Below are 19,165 nucleotides of genomic sequence, written 5' to 3'. Positions count from 1 at the left end.
ATTCAGTGATTTAGGGCAGGCCTCATGCTATCAGTTTGTATTGATGCATGCTATAACAAACAGCCTTATGAGAACCAGAATTATAATTATTATAGGGATGTAGTTTAGGATATACTCTAGGACTCCAGTTTACTCTTTATGAGAAATCTAGATAATATATCTTCCCTTCAGTCTAGTTTCAAGAAAAGTTATGCTGATCAATAGCTTGCTTTTGCATTAGGACATTATGAATATTTTAATATAAACTTATTTTTACTTTTGTTTTCGCCACTAGGAAACTTGAATGAATTTTTTGGCCATCTGTAGCTCATATACAAAAACTGCAGGATGCAATTGTGTGTGCAAATATTTCCATTGCTTTCCCTTTGGCCTATGCTCAAAACAATGTATTTGATTTTTGCTATATTATGTATTTTAATACATGGCCTTAAATATTTTGTGTAATAATATTAAGAAACTATTTTTCATAAAGTCATAATTTTTGAAGCTTCAATAACACTGTCATTTAGATATTTTTCTTATTCAATAGACATGTTTTTACACTGTTTTATTGTTTTTATTTCTATTTCTTGATATTAGTAACATTACATGTTTTTGTTTTTCTTTACACGTGAACTTTTGGCCTTGCCCTTTTATAGTTTTGTTGCTTCCTATTGGCTACATATACCATAGAGGTAGATAGATAGGTTGGCAGGTATATATGGCTAGTTCAAATATGATGCATATATTTGTCTTACTTGATGAAGTATATGCCCATTGATGTTTCTCATTTAGTCCTTATGCCGATTTTCATTGAAGAAAGGATTTGAATTCCTATGCAAAAATTTTTTTTCCTATGTTATTTTTTCTATGAATGCTGCTTTAAAAATAATTCTCAATGATAGGCAAAACACAGTTAGCAGTTAAAAATGGAAACTAATACAAAAACTCTGAAATATACAGTTTTCTGCTATACCATGAATTCAAATTTCTATGCATGATCAATAGAAACTCTCAGTAGACAGCTACTCTAGCCTACAATTTTTAAATGATATGCTGTTGTAGCAACGGTACTGGGCTGAGAAAAATCAATATGTTTGAATATATGGCATTAAAATGGCTACTATTTCATAAGTGTTAAAGCCAATAAAGTACCCATAAAAAGCTCAATGTTATATAAAGTGTATATAAATTTATGATGATGGATCTGCTGTGCCTTCAAAGGAAACATAAATGTAGTACTTAGATGGAATGAGTCTTGTATACTATATTCTAGAATGTCTGTGCTTTCTTTAATTTGTTATTATAGGAGTAATGTTAATTAATACCCATAACAACATATGAGGATAGAATAGAAGATTTGTATGTCTGAGTGATTCCAAATTCTGAGTAATCCTTTTCCCATGACTTGAAATCAACATCCTTGCACAACTTTACTTTGCAGCCACACTATCTGCAGTTGCAAGAAATAACACACCTAACTTGGGAAGCTTATCTTTTATACAAGTTCTACCAAACAGTACCAAAATATTCTCCCAGAAATATTGTTTTCCCCTGCTAGTATGCATTTTTGTTGAGTCCATTTGTAGATTGTGCATCATTGATGACATAAATTTTATCCTCAGAATTGTAGCCTGACAGTTACACATGCCCTAGGTGCCCTAGTTAAAGCAAAAGGTCCCAACCTGACTAGACCTGATATCATCACCTTAATTGTGTTTCCTTTCTACTTTTATATAACTGTATCATTATGTATTTGTTTGTTTAACATAAAACTTGCCTTGCTCACTGTAACATAAACTCTTTGATAGCAGAGATTTAGTTTTTTCCTATTCTCTCCTCACTGCATAAAACAGTGCCTGGCACATAGTAATCATTCTATAAATATTGGTTGAATGAATGAATACGTTATATAAATATCTGCAAAGTGGGACCAATTAATAGTGTTTGTTCTAAAGGGAGCAAATAATTTAACCTTAACTGATATGCTTATGATAAGGGAGTTTTAATATCTTTATATGGAGATAGATTTTTTTTGTGAAAGAAAATAAAACATAGTTTGGATGTTAGCCTAGGTTCAGATCCTTACACAGGCATTTAATTACTCTGTGGTTCAGAGCAAGTCAGTTAGTATCTCTGGTTCTTGAATTCATCTGTAAATTAAAGATACTATTCTCTCAATTGTAAATTCTGTCCCCTTTCATATATGAATAAAATTCCATAGATATAAATTTTTAATCCCTTTAGGGCAAGCCAAAAACTAATTTATTATTTCATGAGGAAGATTGAGCATATGTAGTTTCCTCTAGAAGTTTGTAAAAATTAAAAAAAAAAATTGTTAGACATAGGAATCAATATCAAAACCTAAAAGGAAAATAAAAATCATTTAATTTAATAATATTTTGACATCATAAGTATGCAAAATCACTCTAGAGTATCTTTGAATATTAACAGGAGAAAACATGTTATTTGTGAGAAGCCCATGAGAAACTTGTGTATATCAAGAGATTAAAATACAGTTTAATTTTATTCTAGCTGGCCACATACCTTAACCAAATTACAGCTTCAATTTTAAGAAATATCTGTATTTCTGACATATTAGGTCACTTTATTTTCTTATTTGCATTTTGGATTACCAGAGTGATAAGCAATGTATCTTAATAAAGTCTAAAAAAGCTTCTCAAATGTTTGAAATCAGGCATTTATTCTTACTGATTTGTATCATCTACCAAACAACAGAATGTATTAAATATAGCAGGTGCTTAGAAAACATTTCTTGGATTGATTGGTGATAATATTATGAAATTGATTGCATTTAGAAGTCAGAGGACATTCATCCATTCATAGATATTATTTAATAGACTATTAAAACATACCATATATTATATTATACTACATATGATATATATCTTATATCATATATAGTGGATATTTATATTTTTAATATGTTATTATTGACCTCATCTCCCTTCCTTAAAAATCACTTATTCAATAAATAAAGTAAAAAAAAAAAAAAAGAGAATAAAATCCATCAACAAAATAGGGAAACTTCAAATCACAAACTATGCAGAGTATAGGTCCAAATTTATAAAAACTAAGTTTGAACAATACCATGCACTGAGAAATAATATACATTTCCTAAGACTTTATGCAGGACAAAAATGTATTTAAAAGTAAGTGTGAGGGGCACCTGGGTGGCTCAGGTGGTTAAGCATCCAATTCTTGATTTTGGCTCAGGTCATGATCTCATGATATGTAAATTCAAGCCCTGCATCAAGCTCTGCACTGACATTATATGTATGAAAAAGGTAAAAAACAAAAAAAATACACATACACACACACACACACACAGACACACACAGACACACACAGACACACACACACACACACACACACACACACACACAAGCAATATGTCCAATGTCCAAGTGACAAAAAGGTTGTATGTTTATTTTGGGGGTAGAAGTGGGGTGAAAAAAATCAAAGTCTGGATATAAAATAAAAAATAATTAAAAGGGGTCCACAAAATTTGTTAAAATAATTGGAAAATCCAAAATTTGCTAAAATAATTAATACAGCAAAAGATAAAAGGGTAATGATCAACTTTTGTATCTCTGCAGCATAGGTTCTGAATTAACTTTTAACAACTACTAAATGAAATATACAAACTGGCAAGGCTTCATGGACTAATCAATAGCCAGGCTCAAAAACACAGTTATATCTGGAGATCCCATTAAATTTAAACATGACCCCTATAATCTTAGAGGAACTGGTAAATATAAAATAGGTTTGTCTCATATTAAATATTGTATTATCTGAATTTCCCATAGAGATAGCACCCAATTGTGCTAAAATATCCCATAATGGGCCTGAGTGCCCTTATGTAATGAACAATAAATTGTAATAAAATTAAATATTTCCCATTTACATATTGTTTTGCCAAAATGGGGTCCCATTAACACCCCCAAGTTAAATAATATGGCTCAGTATAAATTAAAACAAGGTTTGTAAGAATTGAAACTTCTTAAATAAGACCTAATAAGTAATCTCACTTCTTCTACATTGAACAGCTCAATTTAGCCTGTTCTTAAATTTAACGAGAATAAATAATACTTCACAGTGGATTACTGCAACCTAAATGTTGTGCCACCCATTCATTAAAACCCCCATAATCCAGAGCCAATATTATTGAAAACATTGACTGATTGAATAATCAGCAACCAGGAAATATTTTGTTATTAGATAATTGGCTATAATTCTCCATTTCAACAGTTTCTTAGCCACAGTGAAACTTCCCCTTCAAAAGAACACAATACACCTTTAACAGGCTTCCCATGATGGGGTACATCAGAAGCCTGTCACTACACACAACGTTTGCAGGCAGTATCTTCACTGCATCCATCTTTTCTCCAGGAGCACATATATGATATTACATTGATCACACCCTCCTTCCATATGACATATTTTAGTCTCCTCTGGGTTCAAAAGATATCATATTTTTCATTTATAAATTTTATTTAATCTTAGTAATGCTGTTACTTATAAATTGGCTCAGCCTAAATGGGAATTCCTCCAACTAAAGGTCCTACAATATGCTCAATTCGAAATCAACAGGACTCTTGTTATCGCTTGACAAACCGAAACCACGGGCTTCTGGTATCAGAAACTGCTTTTCTCAGCCCTGCACTATACAAAATTAGAACAGCAATTACTGGCCACGTACTGGGTTGTCCTGGTATTAGAGGCTTTCACAGATCCTGAAACTGACTCCATAGCAAACTATCCATCATGCCTTAGGAATCAGCTCCCAACAAGCTCTGCACAGCTGCTAAAACCACCTTGCTACAGGATAGAACGAAACGTGGACCCTCTGGCATACCCTACCAGCAGGATGGGTAGCTTTCCCTGTCTTTAGTTCCTTCTCAAATGCCACAGTAATCGAGGAGGTTGCTCATCTTTCAGACCCCTTGATTACCTGGGGAGCCTGTAGGATTAACTGAGTGAAGAGCAAAGAGGGTTCATAGACTTTACAGGTGGGATTGCCACCATTATATGTGACAGAGCTCAGTGGACTGTTGCTATTTTCTTTCCCTTAACCAAGATGTCCTTAATGAAGGAAGAGACCCAAGGATCAGCATGATTGGGCAAATATCAGGCAATCATTGTAGCTCTGGATGCCCTGGTCAAAGATTCGTCCATCTGCTCATCTGTTGCTAACTCTTGGGCCACTGCCAATGGTCTAGCTGTCTAGTGCAGCCATTGGCAGCAATAATTCCTCCTCTAAAGTTTCCCCTTTAGGAATCTGGGAATCTCTTGCTTCACAGATATTCAAAATACAATTCAAGGTAATTTATACTAAGCCTACAATATAAGGCCTTACTGGGATGCTCCTAATCCCCTTTGGAGTTCTTGGCATTACTAATAGTAAACAAGGCACTCATTCCACTTCTTACAGTGCATGATGGAAGACTCTTAAAGAGGGCATTCGATGGAACTTCCACCTCTAAGTCCAAGCAGCTAGTTTAATTAAGAGGCCAAATGACCTCCTCAAAATCTATTTAGGTTACAGATGGAAACTGGATCCCCTGCTGAGTCTAAATTCATGCTCCTTGAGGACATGTACCCCCACTCCAATGTTATACAGGTACCTCATTTGCCTTTGACATTTCTAAAGTCCAGGGTTTTGTTAACACCTCACCATGTGACTATCCTGATAAAGTATCTCCTTGGTTTCCTAGAAGAGCACTTTTTCTTCTACTAACTAAAAATATTAATCATCATTAAAGTAGATATTTGACAAGAAGGCATCAAGGGATTAATTGTAACATAGGGCCTAAAGTGTCATATGCTCTCTAGACATCTTTGGGCCTCACAAGACCACTAACTGTGAGTTCCTGTGCTCTCACCAGATAATATCCCTCACTCAGTGGGAAAGATTCCCCACCTGGCTAGTCCTTATCAGCTGGGCCAACTGCATTCCACCAATCCTCAGTCTAATGTTTTTCACTTCTTTGCCAGACAAGGGGCACCTCATCCTCTCATGATTGCAAAAGCTGCCTTTCACAGTCCCTATTTGTTCACTGGGCTCCAGAATGCAACCTCTGTGTGGTCTTGCATGGTATGCAATGTCTTCCTTTCCAGGTTGTGAGTTTATGGCACTAATAAACTGCTGTCAAGTTCATCTGTCCCATGTTAGGTTCTGGGCGTTTGCTCATTTCACACACTATTTAAGGCGGAGATCCTTTTCCCACACATCTGAAAAGTTATTGGAATAGTGTGAATTTGATAAAATCTACACACAAAATCATTTTCTTCTTGATATAAAGCAAAGAACTCTTCACACCTATAAGTACACATTTAAACACATATAGATACACATTAAAATGTTATTTAAAAATCTATGCCATATAACAAAGACAAGATAATAGAGTAGGCATAATAAGACATGTCAACATAAAGAAAAATATAAAAAGTTCACTTAGAGTCCCCCCAAAAAAAGATGAGTATATGAGGAAATTTTTGCAAAATAAGAGTGTTCAGCTTGCTTTATCAAATTATAAAAAATTGTAAAACTATGAAAACTAAGACATTATAGAACTGATGCAGAAACAGATCAGTGGAAATAAATAGAAAGGTTTTCATATAATAATTTCTGTCAAGGCAGTGATGGGGCCAGAGATCATTAAAATTATGGTGTTAAAAATTGGTAGTCACTTGGAAGAGTAATTTGGACCTTGATCTTACATCTTACACTATAATAAATTTTGAACAAAGTAAAGATTTATAAAACAACACTATTTCTAGAATAAAATATAGATCAATATTACTTAATAGTGTGCTGTGTAAGGACTTTCTGTGCTTGAGGCCAGGGACATTATGAAGAAAAAAATAGTAATAACTTTTACAAAATAAAAATTAAGAGAAGTCTTTTATGGGAAAATATCTTAAAATTTTAATGAAATATAACCTAAAAGTGATATCTGAAATGTGGTAAAAGTATATACTTTATATTTTTATATTAAACACAAATTAATATGAAGATAGGTGAATATCTCAATTTAAATATAGATTATAGACACAAATATATTGGAAAGTATGAATGGCATACAAACATAAGAATAAATTATCAGATCTATTATTGAAAAAGTTTATAAAGAAAGAATTTAGGATAACTAAGGATAAAATAATAATAAATATAGCCCTTTTGACTTCTTCAAAAGCTCAATGTATTCCAGAAATCTAGGTAACTAAAAAACTAGCTATCAATCTAGTTACCTAACTCTATTTTTTAACCACATGAAGCATTTTATTTTATATACATAAAATTTGCTTTGCAAAAGGGAAAAATATGTTTTTCATCCATTTCCTCTAACAAACTAGAATTATTATTCTGAAGTAGAAGTCAGAGGACTATGTGTACATAAATAAAAGGGTATGTTTTTAGATAGTTTGTAAATAGCTTTAAATAAGAAATTATTGCTATCAGCTACATCTGATGAAAACTAAATGTCAGCAGTACAAATAAGCACAAAAACTATGGGCTTCAGGTCACAATTACAGTTTTCTTGAAAAGTTTAGATAGATTTCTAGTGAGATAGATTTTAGGTCCAAGCTAACTCTTGCATGTTAATCACTCTGAAATATTTAATATCTAGGACTTTCATCTTTATATATAATGTAACTCTGGTGTTATTGACTTTATAGAGATTTTGATTTTATAGAGATTTTGATGCAAAATGAAGACAAATGGAAATGAGATAAGAATTAATGTTTTTTACGGGGAAAAAAAAAGAAAAGAACTGAAAGTAGAGTTGGGAATATAGGTACAGAAGAGAGGCTCTAAAATCACTCCAAATATTCTAACCCAATATTCACTTCCTTTTGAGTGTGGGCTGGAGAGTTGCTTCTAACCAAAAGAGTCATTGGTAATGGGATGTCACTTCCATGATAATATAAGATTATAACTTCCATCATGCTAGAAGACTCTCTCTCTTGTTGGCTTTAATGAAGCAAGTTGCCATGTAGGGGAGGTCCCAAACCCAGATAGGAGGTACTGAGTCCAATAGTCTAAAAGGAACTGACCCATGCCAGCAACCACTTATGTGAATTTGGAAACAAATCCTTCCCAGTGGTGCTTTCTCTCAGACTCCAACCCTGGGCAATGCCCTAATGGCAGCCTTGTGAAGAGTCATGTTAATGAATCTTCTCGAATTTTTGACACACAGAAGTTGTGATAAAACAAATATGTGGTTTTCAAGCCAGGTGATTTGTTATGCAGCAATATATAATTAATACACTAGATAAACCTACTTAAATTCTTTGGACCTCAGATAACTCCCCTGAAACTTAGTTATTATTTTCACAGGCTATGAATTTACAGAGAAGAGTATACATTTAATCTAGATACTTGAAGTCTTTATAAAAGAGGAAAAGTATGTGCTAGGAATAACAGAATTATTCTGTGGGGGGAAAAGAAATAGTATTAGGATAAAAGTAGCATTTGTGAAAATGTGGAAAGAAAGTGTAAACCAAGTCAATATAAAAAACTGAGTTAATATATAGCTATATACATAGCTATATACATAGGTTTTATACACACACATATACACAGATATATGTATACACAAAATAGTAAAAAATAATATATCTATATATTTCAAAATCAAAAACACTATGGCATATACATCCTAGTGACAACCATTTTCTATCCTTCTCTTCCATTCAAGCATTATTTAGATATTTGTTTAAAGCCTGATACACCATTTACCATTGCAAAATTACCTAAAATCAATCACCAAGTATGGAGAAGGATTGATTTAAAGATACGAAGATAATCATGGGTGGTTGCACAAAAGGATGGGAGTAAGATATTGATGAGAATACTTCAGAGTTCTGACTGAGTCACAGACAATTTGTATCAGTAACCTTCTCTTACATGTGACATTGCTATGTTGTACTCTCATCAGAAAACACATACTGGTCAATATTTTGGATCAAACCTTATGGAACTGCCATTTTCATGTTAAAAGTACTCAAACAGCAATGGATGGATATGTTTCCATTTCATCTTTCCGTTGCTTCTGAGCATGTCTTCAATAGAAACTGTAACTTATTTTAATCAGATAGGAAAAAAAAGTAATTCAGTGGGGGGAAAAATTACCTATAGTCTAAACTTAACTTTAAGAAACAATTAAAAACAATAAATCTAGGCCCTTTTAAGGTTGCATCATCATAAACTATTACTATATTCTATTTTCTTCCTTTTCAGAGGATACATCTAAGACTGCTGTTATTCTATTCATTCAAGGTGACTGTTTTTACTGATACCTGGATCATAAGAAAAAAATATAGAACCAATAGATGAAAAAATATTTACTCTTTGTTAAAATTTTACTAACAAAAGACATCTAAAATAATTTTAGTTCTTCCACCACTAGTTAAATTTAATTTCATGATTACACAAAGGAAAGAAAGAGCCTAATTGTTCCTCCAAAAGTAGAAAAATACATCTGTACCCATTGTTTTAATTTTCTTTTGTTAAATAATGTAAGTCAGTTGACTATTCAGTAATGCTTTAGAGAGGCACATTTGAGACAATTTCTTTTATTCTTTTGTTCACAGTAGTAACTCTGTGTTTGACTTAATTTAGTTTGCTTATAATTAAAAAACAATATTCTGTACTTAATTACTTTTGTTCTCAGATTTCTCCTTTTAAGTAATTGTGTAATCAGTGATCAAGTGTACCAGGCTTTTAGAACAGTTTGATGGTTATAGGGTATTTGTCCCACCTCATTTGGTGAGCTGGTTTGAATGAAGGTAATAAGGTTGGTATTAGTTTAATGCAGCTCTGGATCAATGCTTTCAATTTATTTTAAAGACTATAACTCTTGTTATTACACATAATTTCTCCCACCCATTGAAGAAATGTACATACTACATTTCAAGGCATAGAATGGGATCCATTTTTATCTGAACAATGCTTTCATAAAACAAGTGAGATCCAGGTATTTGGAAAGGCTTATATTTTTCAACTGTGGCCATGTAAAAGTATGATTGAAAAGCCAGGGAAGACTTCCCTTGTCTTTCAGTTTGAGGATGCTGTAAACCAGGATAATTATCATCAATACAAGATAGGGTTACCTCTCAGCAAATGAAAACATCATTTAGCTAAGCTTTCTTATACCTATACTACAAATAAATAAATTTTGCTGCTACATTTTCAATCCATTTATTTTTGCTATGAGTATCAAATCTCCAATTTTTTATCATTTTTTTTCGTTTCATTTCATTTCATTTTATCTCATCATGATAAGTGTACTCTTTAATACCCATCTCCTATTTCTTCCATCCCCCAATCGCCCTCCGCTCTGGTAACCGTCAGTTTGTTCTCTATAGTTAAGGTCTGTTTCTTGGTTTCTCTCTCTCTCTTTTTCCTTTGATTTTTGGTTTTGTGTCTTAAATTTTTCAAATAGTTGATAATATTTGCAAAATTAAAAACAATGTAAGGAAAAGAAGAAGACAAAAATAATAATCTGAATGCCAAATTCAGCACCAACCAAAAATTCAGACAGGTTATCTAAACTAGAGATAGTAAGTGTAGGTTCTATTAACACAGATGTTGCTTAAGCAAAGCCTTTGAGAGTTCTTTTGGCTTTGATTTTAAAAAGTAAACAACATATTTACCTTTAATGTGGAAATTCTGGTGACATTCGCATTAGAATCTTCAACTACTTCCTTGCTCAAGATCTGTCACCACTAGTTTTCCCTGTGAGCCCAGGTTAGTGATATCAATGTCAGAAAAAAAAAAAAAGAGCAAAACAGCATATTTCTCCAGTATCACAAGGTTTGTTTCCCAGTCACATAATAAGAGAGAATCATTCCTCCTTAAAAGTTCCAGCTGAGGGGCACCTAAGTGGCTCAGGGGATTGTCTGACTCTTGATTTTAGCTCAGGTTATGATCCCAGGATCGTGGAATTGAGCCCTGTGTCTGGCTCTGCACTGAGCGTGGAGCCTCCTCAAGATTCTCTCCCTCTCTCTCTCTGCCCCTCTACCCTGCTCATACTTTCTTTCTCTGTCTGAAAAAAAATCCAGTTGAAAACTCTTCAGTATACCAGATGCCAACTTACTAGTATTTCCATTTACTTATTTTGATATTTTATTCTTAAAACATTTGTATTTTTAAAGAAATATATATTTTTAATTCTTAAAAAAACTGTCTCTGAAATTTTTAGTTCCTTTTAGTAGTCAAACAAACACATACAACATGCACACACACACACACACACACACACACACAAGAAAAGCAGCAAGGCATTTAGATCCATTTTCTAATATTGCACCACATTCTATTAAGTGTCACTAATTGCATTGGGAATGAAAATTAATTGAGAAGCTCTCACTATCTTTGCATAGCTACTTGAACTTACACATTATCTTTGGAGTTCATTCCCTGTGAGCAGTTTTTTCACACTGTCTTCACAATCCATGACCTAATATGAACAAATGTATGCGTAATTTGCCAGTGCCTCACCACTGAAATGCTGTGATTCAATGTAGCCAAAGTACATAAAAATGACAATATAGTTATTTCCCAATTATCCCACAGCAGCAGAGTAACCACTGTTTCAATATAAAGTGTAATTGATTCCTAATTGCTGTACTTTCACAGAAAGGCCACAGCCCATAACTTCATTAAATAGTGAAAACACAAATAACTATTCATAAGGAAAGAATTAGCATATGCTATATGCTTATTTACTTTCTAATCTGTAAATGTTTTAGTTTCTGGTCTGTGGAAAGGCTGCACAGTTTGCAATATGTCATTCAGATGTTCCTCAGGGAACAGGAAATTTTCCCAGTGATGTTCATTTAGGAGGGGGAAATAAAATATTGGCTATTTGATATTTGATGTGCTCTAGAGGACTTGTCCCAATTACTGGACCATTTCCAATACTGACATAGAGGAGAGCAAATATACAAGCCTGTGGATTGAGGGCAGATTCATTTTTATATACACTAAGGCAAGTGAGGACTTCCATAAAGGATGGAAAAGAAGAAATGATAAAATGATAGAACACAGGGAAATAGGATTTATCTACTGACTAATGTGGAAAGTGACTGAAGAGTGTAGTTTCTAATCATGAATGTTACTCAGGTACTATTCTAGAAGTGTCCTTGAGGTAAAAGGAAGGGCAACCTATATCTTTGTATTATGAAAAATGAGAAAACAAAATAGGAGGTGTAAAAAAAGAATTTAATTAGACCTGCTACAAAATACTTATGTTAAGTTACCAAATACTGACTTTTAACAGTCCTAGAATTGATTTTCCTACCTTCACAGTGCCCTATTGTAGAACTTTATAAAAATGTTTTCTTGGGTTCCCTATAACTTAGCAAAAAGATTCAGATGATCTGCAAGTGTTAAACTACAATATAATTTAAAATATTTATATTATGCACTACTTGAATGATGGTAATAAAATACACTCATTGGAAATAACCAGGATTTTAATGTATGACTGCCAAAACAGTGATGTTTTCCCTGAAATAAAATCCTCATAGATGACAAATATGGCAATGATTAGAAATATGTTTACACACTGGTCGTTTTTTGAGATTCAGGCTGTGCATATTAGTTCACATAAAACTGTACAGGGAAATACAATTGTGCAGTGTAAATAGTAGAACATGTATCTGCTATATATATTGAATTAAATAAATGCTAGACAGGACACAGGCTCATCTGCTTGTCTCATGTTATTTCCATGGTATAATAATTTAAGAAATAAACATTAAGTAGGCATGTGGTAGACACTTCTGGTGTTCTGTCCAAATTTCCTTTACACACATTTTGCAGGCGAGTGTCTTCAAACCCCCAGATACTGGATGTGTTAGCAAGTAAAAACTCAGAACAACATCTTTCTCTGAAGAACTATCCTTGTTCCCCTCACATAGGAGTCTATGAATCTTCCTTCCTGCCTAGTAGACCTTGACCAAAGACTGAATGCCAGACCCATTGTCACAGGTGTAAATAACATTGTAGTCTAATTTGTGCTTCAGAATAAAGCTAGATTCCAGTTAAGTTTTCATTACTCCTTAGTTCTTTCTCCTGGAATCTCCAAGATCCCTCGCCCTCCCCTCATCCTAAGTCTACTCCCCAATAAATAACAGTATAAGAATCCCCAGTTCAGTCACTTCCAAGAAATCCTACTAAGAGTGGGCTTGGTTCTAGACTCAGGAATGGTCCTAGAAAGCAGGTCCTAAGAATGACATCTAGAGTTGGCTCAGTTACTGGTCATATGACCTTGTATGTCCCATCACTATGGCAGGTTAAGAATTGATGGGTCCTGTCACACTATAGGTATAGTGAACTGGGAATGCAAATAGGTGGAAGTAAATACACTAGTTGATGCAATGTCTCCAGTATTTGAAAGGTGTCATGAAAAAAGAAAATATGGGAACTTGAGAATTTCATACTTGTTGCTAAGCACCATTGATATGCTAAAGAGAAAAAGTGACAGACTCACATCTATTAATCAATACTTTAAAGCAAAGGTAGCCATGCTGTCTTGATGATTACAGCTTTGTAGTAGAGGCTAAAGTCTGAGACTGTGATGCCTCCCACTTTGGTCTTCTTCTTCAATATTACTTTGGCTATTCGGGGTCTTTTGTGGTTCCATACAAATTTTAGGATTGCTTGTTCTAGCTTTGAGAAGAATGCTGGTACAATTTTGATTGGGATTGCATTTAATGTGTAGATTGCTTTGGGTAGTATTGAAATATTAACAATATTTATTCTTCCAATCCATGAGCATGGAATGTTTTTCCATTTCTTTGTATATTGTTCAATTTCCTTCGTAAGATTTCTATAGTTTTCAGCATACAGATCTTTTACATCTTTGGTTAGGTTTATTCCTAGGTATTTTATGATTCTTGGTGCAATTGTGAATGGGATCAGTTTCTTTATTTGTCTTTCTGTTGCTTCATTATTAGTGTTTAAGAATGCAACTGATGGGGCGCCTGGGTGGCGCAGTCGTAAAGCGTCCGACTTCAGCCAGGTCACGATCTCGCAGTCTGGGAGTTCGAGCCCCGCGTCAGGCTCTGGGCTGATGGCTCGGAGCCTGGAGCCTGTTTCCGATTCTGTGTCTCCCTCTCTCTCTGCCCCTCCCCCGTTCATGCTCTGTCTCTCTCTGTCCCAAAAATAAATTAAAAAAAAACGTTGAAAAAAAAATTAAAAAAAAAAAGAATGCAACTGATTTCTGTACATTAATTTTGTATCCTGTGACTTTGCTGAATTCATGTATCAGTTCTAGCAGACTTTTGGTGAGACTATCGGGTTTTCCATTTATATTATCATGTCATTTGTAAAAAGTGAACTCTAGACTTCATCTTTGCCAATTTTGATGCCTTTCATTTCCTTTTGTTGTCTGATTGCTGATGCTACAACTTCCAACACTATGTTAAACAACAGCGGTGAGAGTGGACATCCACAGACCAGTAGAATAGAATAGAGACTATAGAATTGGACCCACAAAAGTATGGCCAACTAATCTTTGACAAAGAAGGAAAGAATATTCAGTGGAAAGAAGACAGTCTCTTTAACAAATGGTGCTGGGAGAACTGGACAGCAACGTGCAGAAGAATGAAACTAGACCACTTTCTTACATCATTCACAAAAATAAACTCAAAATGGATAAGGATCTGAATGTGAGACAGGAAACCATCAAAACCCTAGAGGAGAAAGATGGAAAAAAACTCTCTGACCTCAGCTGCAGCAATTTCTTACTTGACACATCTCTAAAGGCAAAGGAGTTAAAAGCAAAAATGAACTATTGGGATCTCATGAAGATAAAACGATGCTCGTCACTCCTTATTAGGGAAATACAAATTAAAACCACACTGAGATACTACCTCATGCCAGTCAGAGTGGCTAAAATGAACAAATCAGGAGACTATAGATGCTAAAGAGGATGTGGAGAAATGGGAACCCCCTTGCACTGCTGGTGGGAATGCAAACTGGGGCAGCCACTCTGGAAAACAGTGTGGAGGTTCCTCAAAAAATTAAAAAATAGATCTACCCTATGACCCAGCAATAGCACTTCTAGGAATTGCTGATGCATAAGGGCACTTGTATCCCAATGTTTATAGCAGCACTTTCAACAATAGCCAAATTATGGAAAGAGCCTAAATGTCCATCAACTGATGAATGGATAGAGAAACTGTGGTTTATATACACAATGGAATACTACTTGGCAATGAGAAAGAATGAAATATGGCCTTTTGTAGCAACATGGATGGAACTGGAGAGTGTTATGCTAAGTGAAATAAGTCATACAGAGAAACACAGATACCATATGTTTTCACTCTTATGTGGATCCTGAGAAACTTAACAGAAGACAATGGGGGAGGGGAAGGAAACAGAAAACTTAGAGAGGGAGGGAGCCAAACCATAAGAAACTCTTAAAAAGTGAGAATAAACTGAGGGTTGATTGGGGGGTGGGAGTGAGGGGGAAGTGGGTGATGGGCATTGAGGAGGGTACCTGTTGGGATGAGCACTGGGTGTTGTATGGAAACCAATCTGAAAATAAGTTTCATATTGAAAAAAAAAGCAAAGGTAGAGTTACAAGGCTTTCTTGACAGCATTTTGAAAGACTCTCACCTCCCGAAATCCTAAGGCAGATCATTGAAGTTCAAACCCAGGACTTATTTGCAAGAATGGAAGAAATCAAGAAGAGCCTGAATTCTCAGCCTCAGCTGAATTCTCAGTCTCTGTGCAAGGCTGGGGCCTGATGTGGAAATAATAAACCCAGATATTTGGAAATGAGTATCTATGTTGGTGTATTTGAGAATCTTAAATCTTGAGGTCTGAATTCTCAGGACCAACACCATCTTCTTGGCAGATAGACCCCCTTTCCTGACTGCTTGTTTCAAACCATGTAAGAACTTCTTATAAGGCAAGAATGTAATAGACAATGTTTGCCCTCTTCAGGATGTGCCCCCAATTGTCTTCTGTCCAATAGACTATTTTTACCAGTTTTATTGAGATATAATTGACATATAACCTTGTGTAAGTTTAAGATGTGCACTGTTATGATTCGATAGACATATATATTGCAAAATGATTACTGCAGTAGGGTTAGGTAGCACATCCATTACCTCACAAAATTATCATTTTTGTGTGCTGTGAGAATGTTTAAGATCTATTCTCTTAGAAAGTTATAAATATATAATATAGTATTCTTAACTACAGTTACCATACTGTATATTAGATCCTCAGAACTTACTCATCTTAGAACTTGAAGACTGTACCTTTTGACCAATAACTCCCTATTTTCTCCACCCCTCAGACTCTGGCAACCACTCTTCTACTCTCCGTTTCTGTGAGTTCAACTTTTTTAGATTTCACATATAAGTGAAATACTTGCAACAGACTCTTAATTAGGGTAAAATCTCAGTATAACTCAACAAGAAATTAGTAGACCTAATCAGGATGAAGAGGTTTTATACGACAAAGGAGCTGCAGGCTGTGCTAATAGGTGCTAGCAGGAAAGTAGGCCTGGAAGGTCCTGAGGGTACCAGCAGGTAGGCAGAATATAATAAGAGTTTGTCTATATGGGGGCATTCTCTGGTGACAAAGGATTTGATACTCTCACAAGGGATGATCTGAATGCTTGAAAAATATGTTAGCGTTCATTAAATAAAGAGGAGATGCCAGAACTGCCTAGGTATTATATCGATACCAATATACATATGACAATGTATGACCACAGAAATCACCATTCATGAGAGCTATGCGGACCACAATGAGATAAATGTTATACCTGTTAGAATGACCATAATCAAAAAGACAAGAGATAATAAATTTTGGTTGAGGCTGTGAGGAAAATGGGACCCTCATGCAGTGTTGGTGGGGATGTAAATTGGTGCAGCTACTATAAACAACAGTATAAAGATTCCACAAAAGATGAAAAATAGAACTACCTTATGATACAACATTTCCACTTCTGGGTATTCATCCAAAGGAATGAAAACAGGATATTAAAGATATATCTGCATTCTCATGATGTTATATATTACAGAGAAAGACACATGCTGTATGGTATCACTTATATGTGGAATCTAAAAACATCAAACTCATAGAAACAGAGAGTAGAATGGTGTTTGACAGGGTACAAAGGGTGAGGGAAATGGGAAAATGTTGGTCAAGGGGTATAATTTTCAGCTATATAATGAGTAAGTTCCAGGAATCTAATGTACAACGTGATGACTCTAGTTAACAATACTGTATTGTATACTTGAAAGCTGCAACGAGACTAGAGCTTTAATGTTCCAACCATACCAACAACAAAGTGGTGATTATATAAGATGAAGGATGTGTTAACTGACCTTAATGTCATAATAATTTCACTATATATATATATATATATATATATATATATATATATCTGTGTCAAATCATCACATTGTACATTTGAAACTAACACAATGTTATATGTCAGTTATATTTCAAAAACCCTGGAAAAAATTAGAAAACTCAAAAGCTAACTATATGTCTTGAGAGGGCCCGAGAAGAGTCCATTTAACAAAGCAATAAGTAATATGTTGGGGGGGCAGTATTATTTAAAGCCTAGGCCTGACTTCTTTAAAGATAAGAGTTGGGGGTAGAACACACAGATAAGGAACTGAGAATGCTAGTATCTGTATACATACATATGCATATACATATAGTGAAACGTATATAGAAATGCATTATGGAGAACCTATAGAGTGTGTGTGTGTGTGTGTGTGTGTGTGTGTGTGTGTATGTATAACCAACATCTACTTCATAATATGTCCACTAGGTCCACAAGCCTATCCAGTAGAAATTTCTCTGGTTTCTGAATGTACCACTGAATTTGACACACTAAGCTGTTTTCAAAATTCTCTGATTATTGTGCTCTACTACAAATAGTCCAAAGGGACCTGAACCATCTAGAAATTCTGCAAAGCATCACATTGGTTCACTATATTAATGATATCGCATTAAACAGATCTATACCTTTTGCAGCTAAGAAAGAAGCCTAATGTTTGGTAGTCTTCTTTGGCACATTCTCCATGTGGGGATATTGCTAGCATCAACTTTACACAAAAAGCTTCTAGCTTTGAGTGGGTTCCAGAGCAAAAAAAGACGTGGCAGCAGGTCCAAGCTTGGGGACAAGCAGTCCTATTACTTGGGCCACAGGACCCGACAGATCCCATCTAAGGTAGCAAAAGGGAATGCCTTGGTTTGTTGAAACTCTGGAAATAGAGTTGTCACATGGATCCTTAGGGTTCTGAAGCAAGGCCGTGCCATCTCTGCTAGAGAACTATGTGCTCGATTTATGAACAAAGAGCTCCTGGCATGCTTGTAAGCAAACTGAGCATCTGGAGCTGGGATATCAAGAGATCATATATTTAGAACTACCCATGATAAATCAGGTACTGTTACACTCATCAACTCATATAATTATTCACCATAGAAACAAGTAGTATAAACCAAGTACTGTGGATAGGTCACAGAGATAGAACTGTGGCCCCATTTCAGTGTACTTCTGCTGCTATATGTAAAATACCGGAAATGTTAATGGCCCCTGGATACTTTTAGCTCTTCTAGTTGGTTATATGTACTATCACTAAAAAAATATATTTTACATTTTACACATTTATATAGGAATATCTTTCATATATGTGTGTATGTGTATGTATATATATATATTAACACATGTGCACACACTCATATATATATTATATGTGTGTGTGTGTGTGTGTATATATATATATATGTAAATATATATATATATATATATATATATGTATATAAAATGAATGGTCAATTTAAGGCCTAAATTATATATTTTTCTCTTACATTGTTTAAGTAGATCATTCTATGCATATGTTAAATTTCTTTAAAAACATTAAAGAATAATGCAATATCATAGTATATGGTATTACTAATGAAGAGTTTAAATTTAATCTGATTGCCCTTTCTTTAAATATAGCCTATATTCTGGGGCACCGGCATGGCTCGGTGGATTAAGCATCGACCTCAGCTCAAGTCATGATCTCGTGGTTCTTGAGTTTGAGCCCCTCGTCGGACTCCGTGCTTACAGCTCAGAGCCTGGAGCCTGCTTCAGATTCTGTCTCTCTCTCTCTCTCTGCCCCTCCCCTG

Source organism: Prionailurus viverrinus, chromosome B1, assembly GCF_022837055.1.
Source record: "Prionailurus viverrinus isolate Anna chromosome B1, UM_Priviv_1.0, whole genome shotgun sequence".
Lineage (NCBI taxonomy): Eukaryota > Metazoa > Chordata > Mammalia > Carnivora > Felidae > Prionailurus > Prionailurus viverrinus.
Note: the sequence above shows the minus strand (reverse complement) of the source record.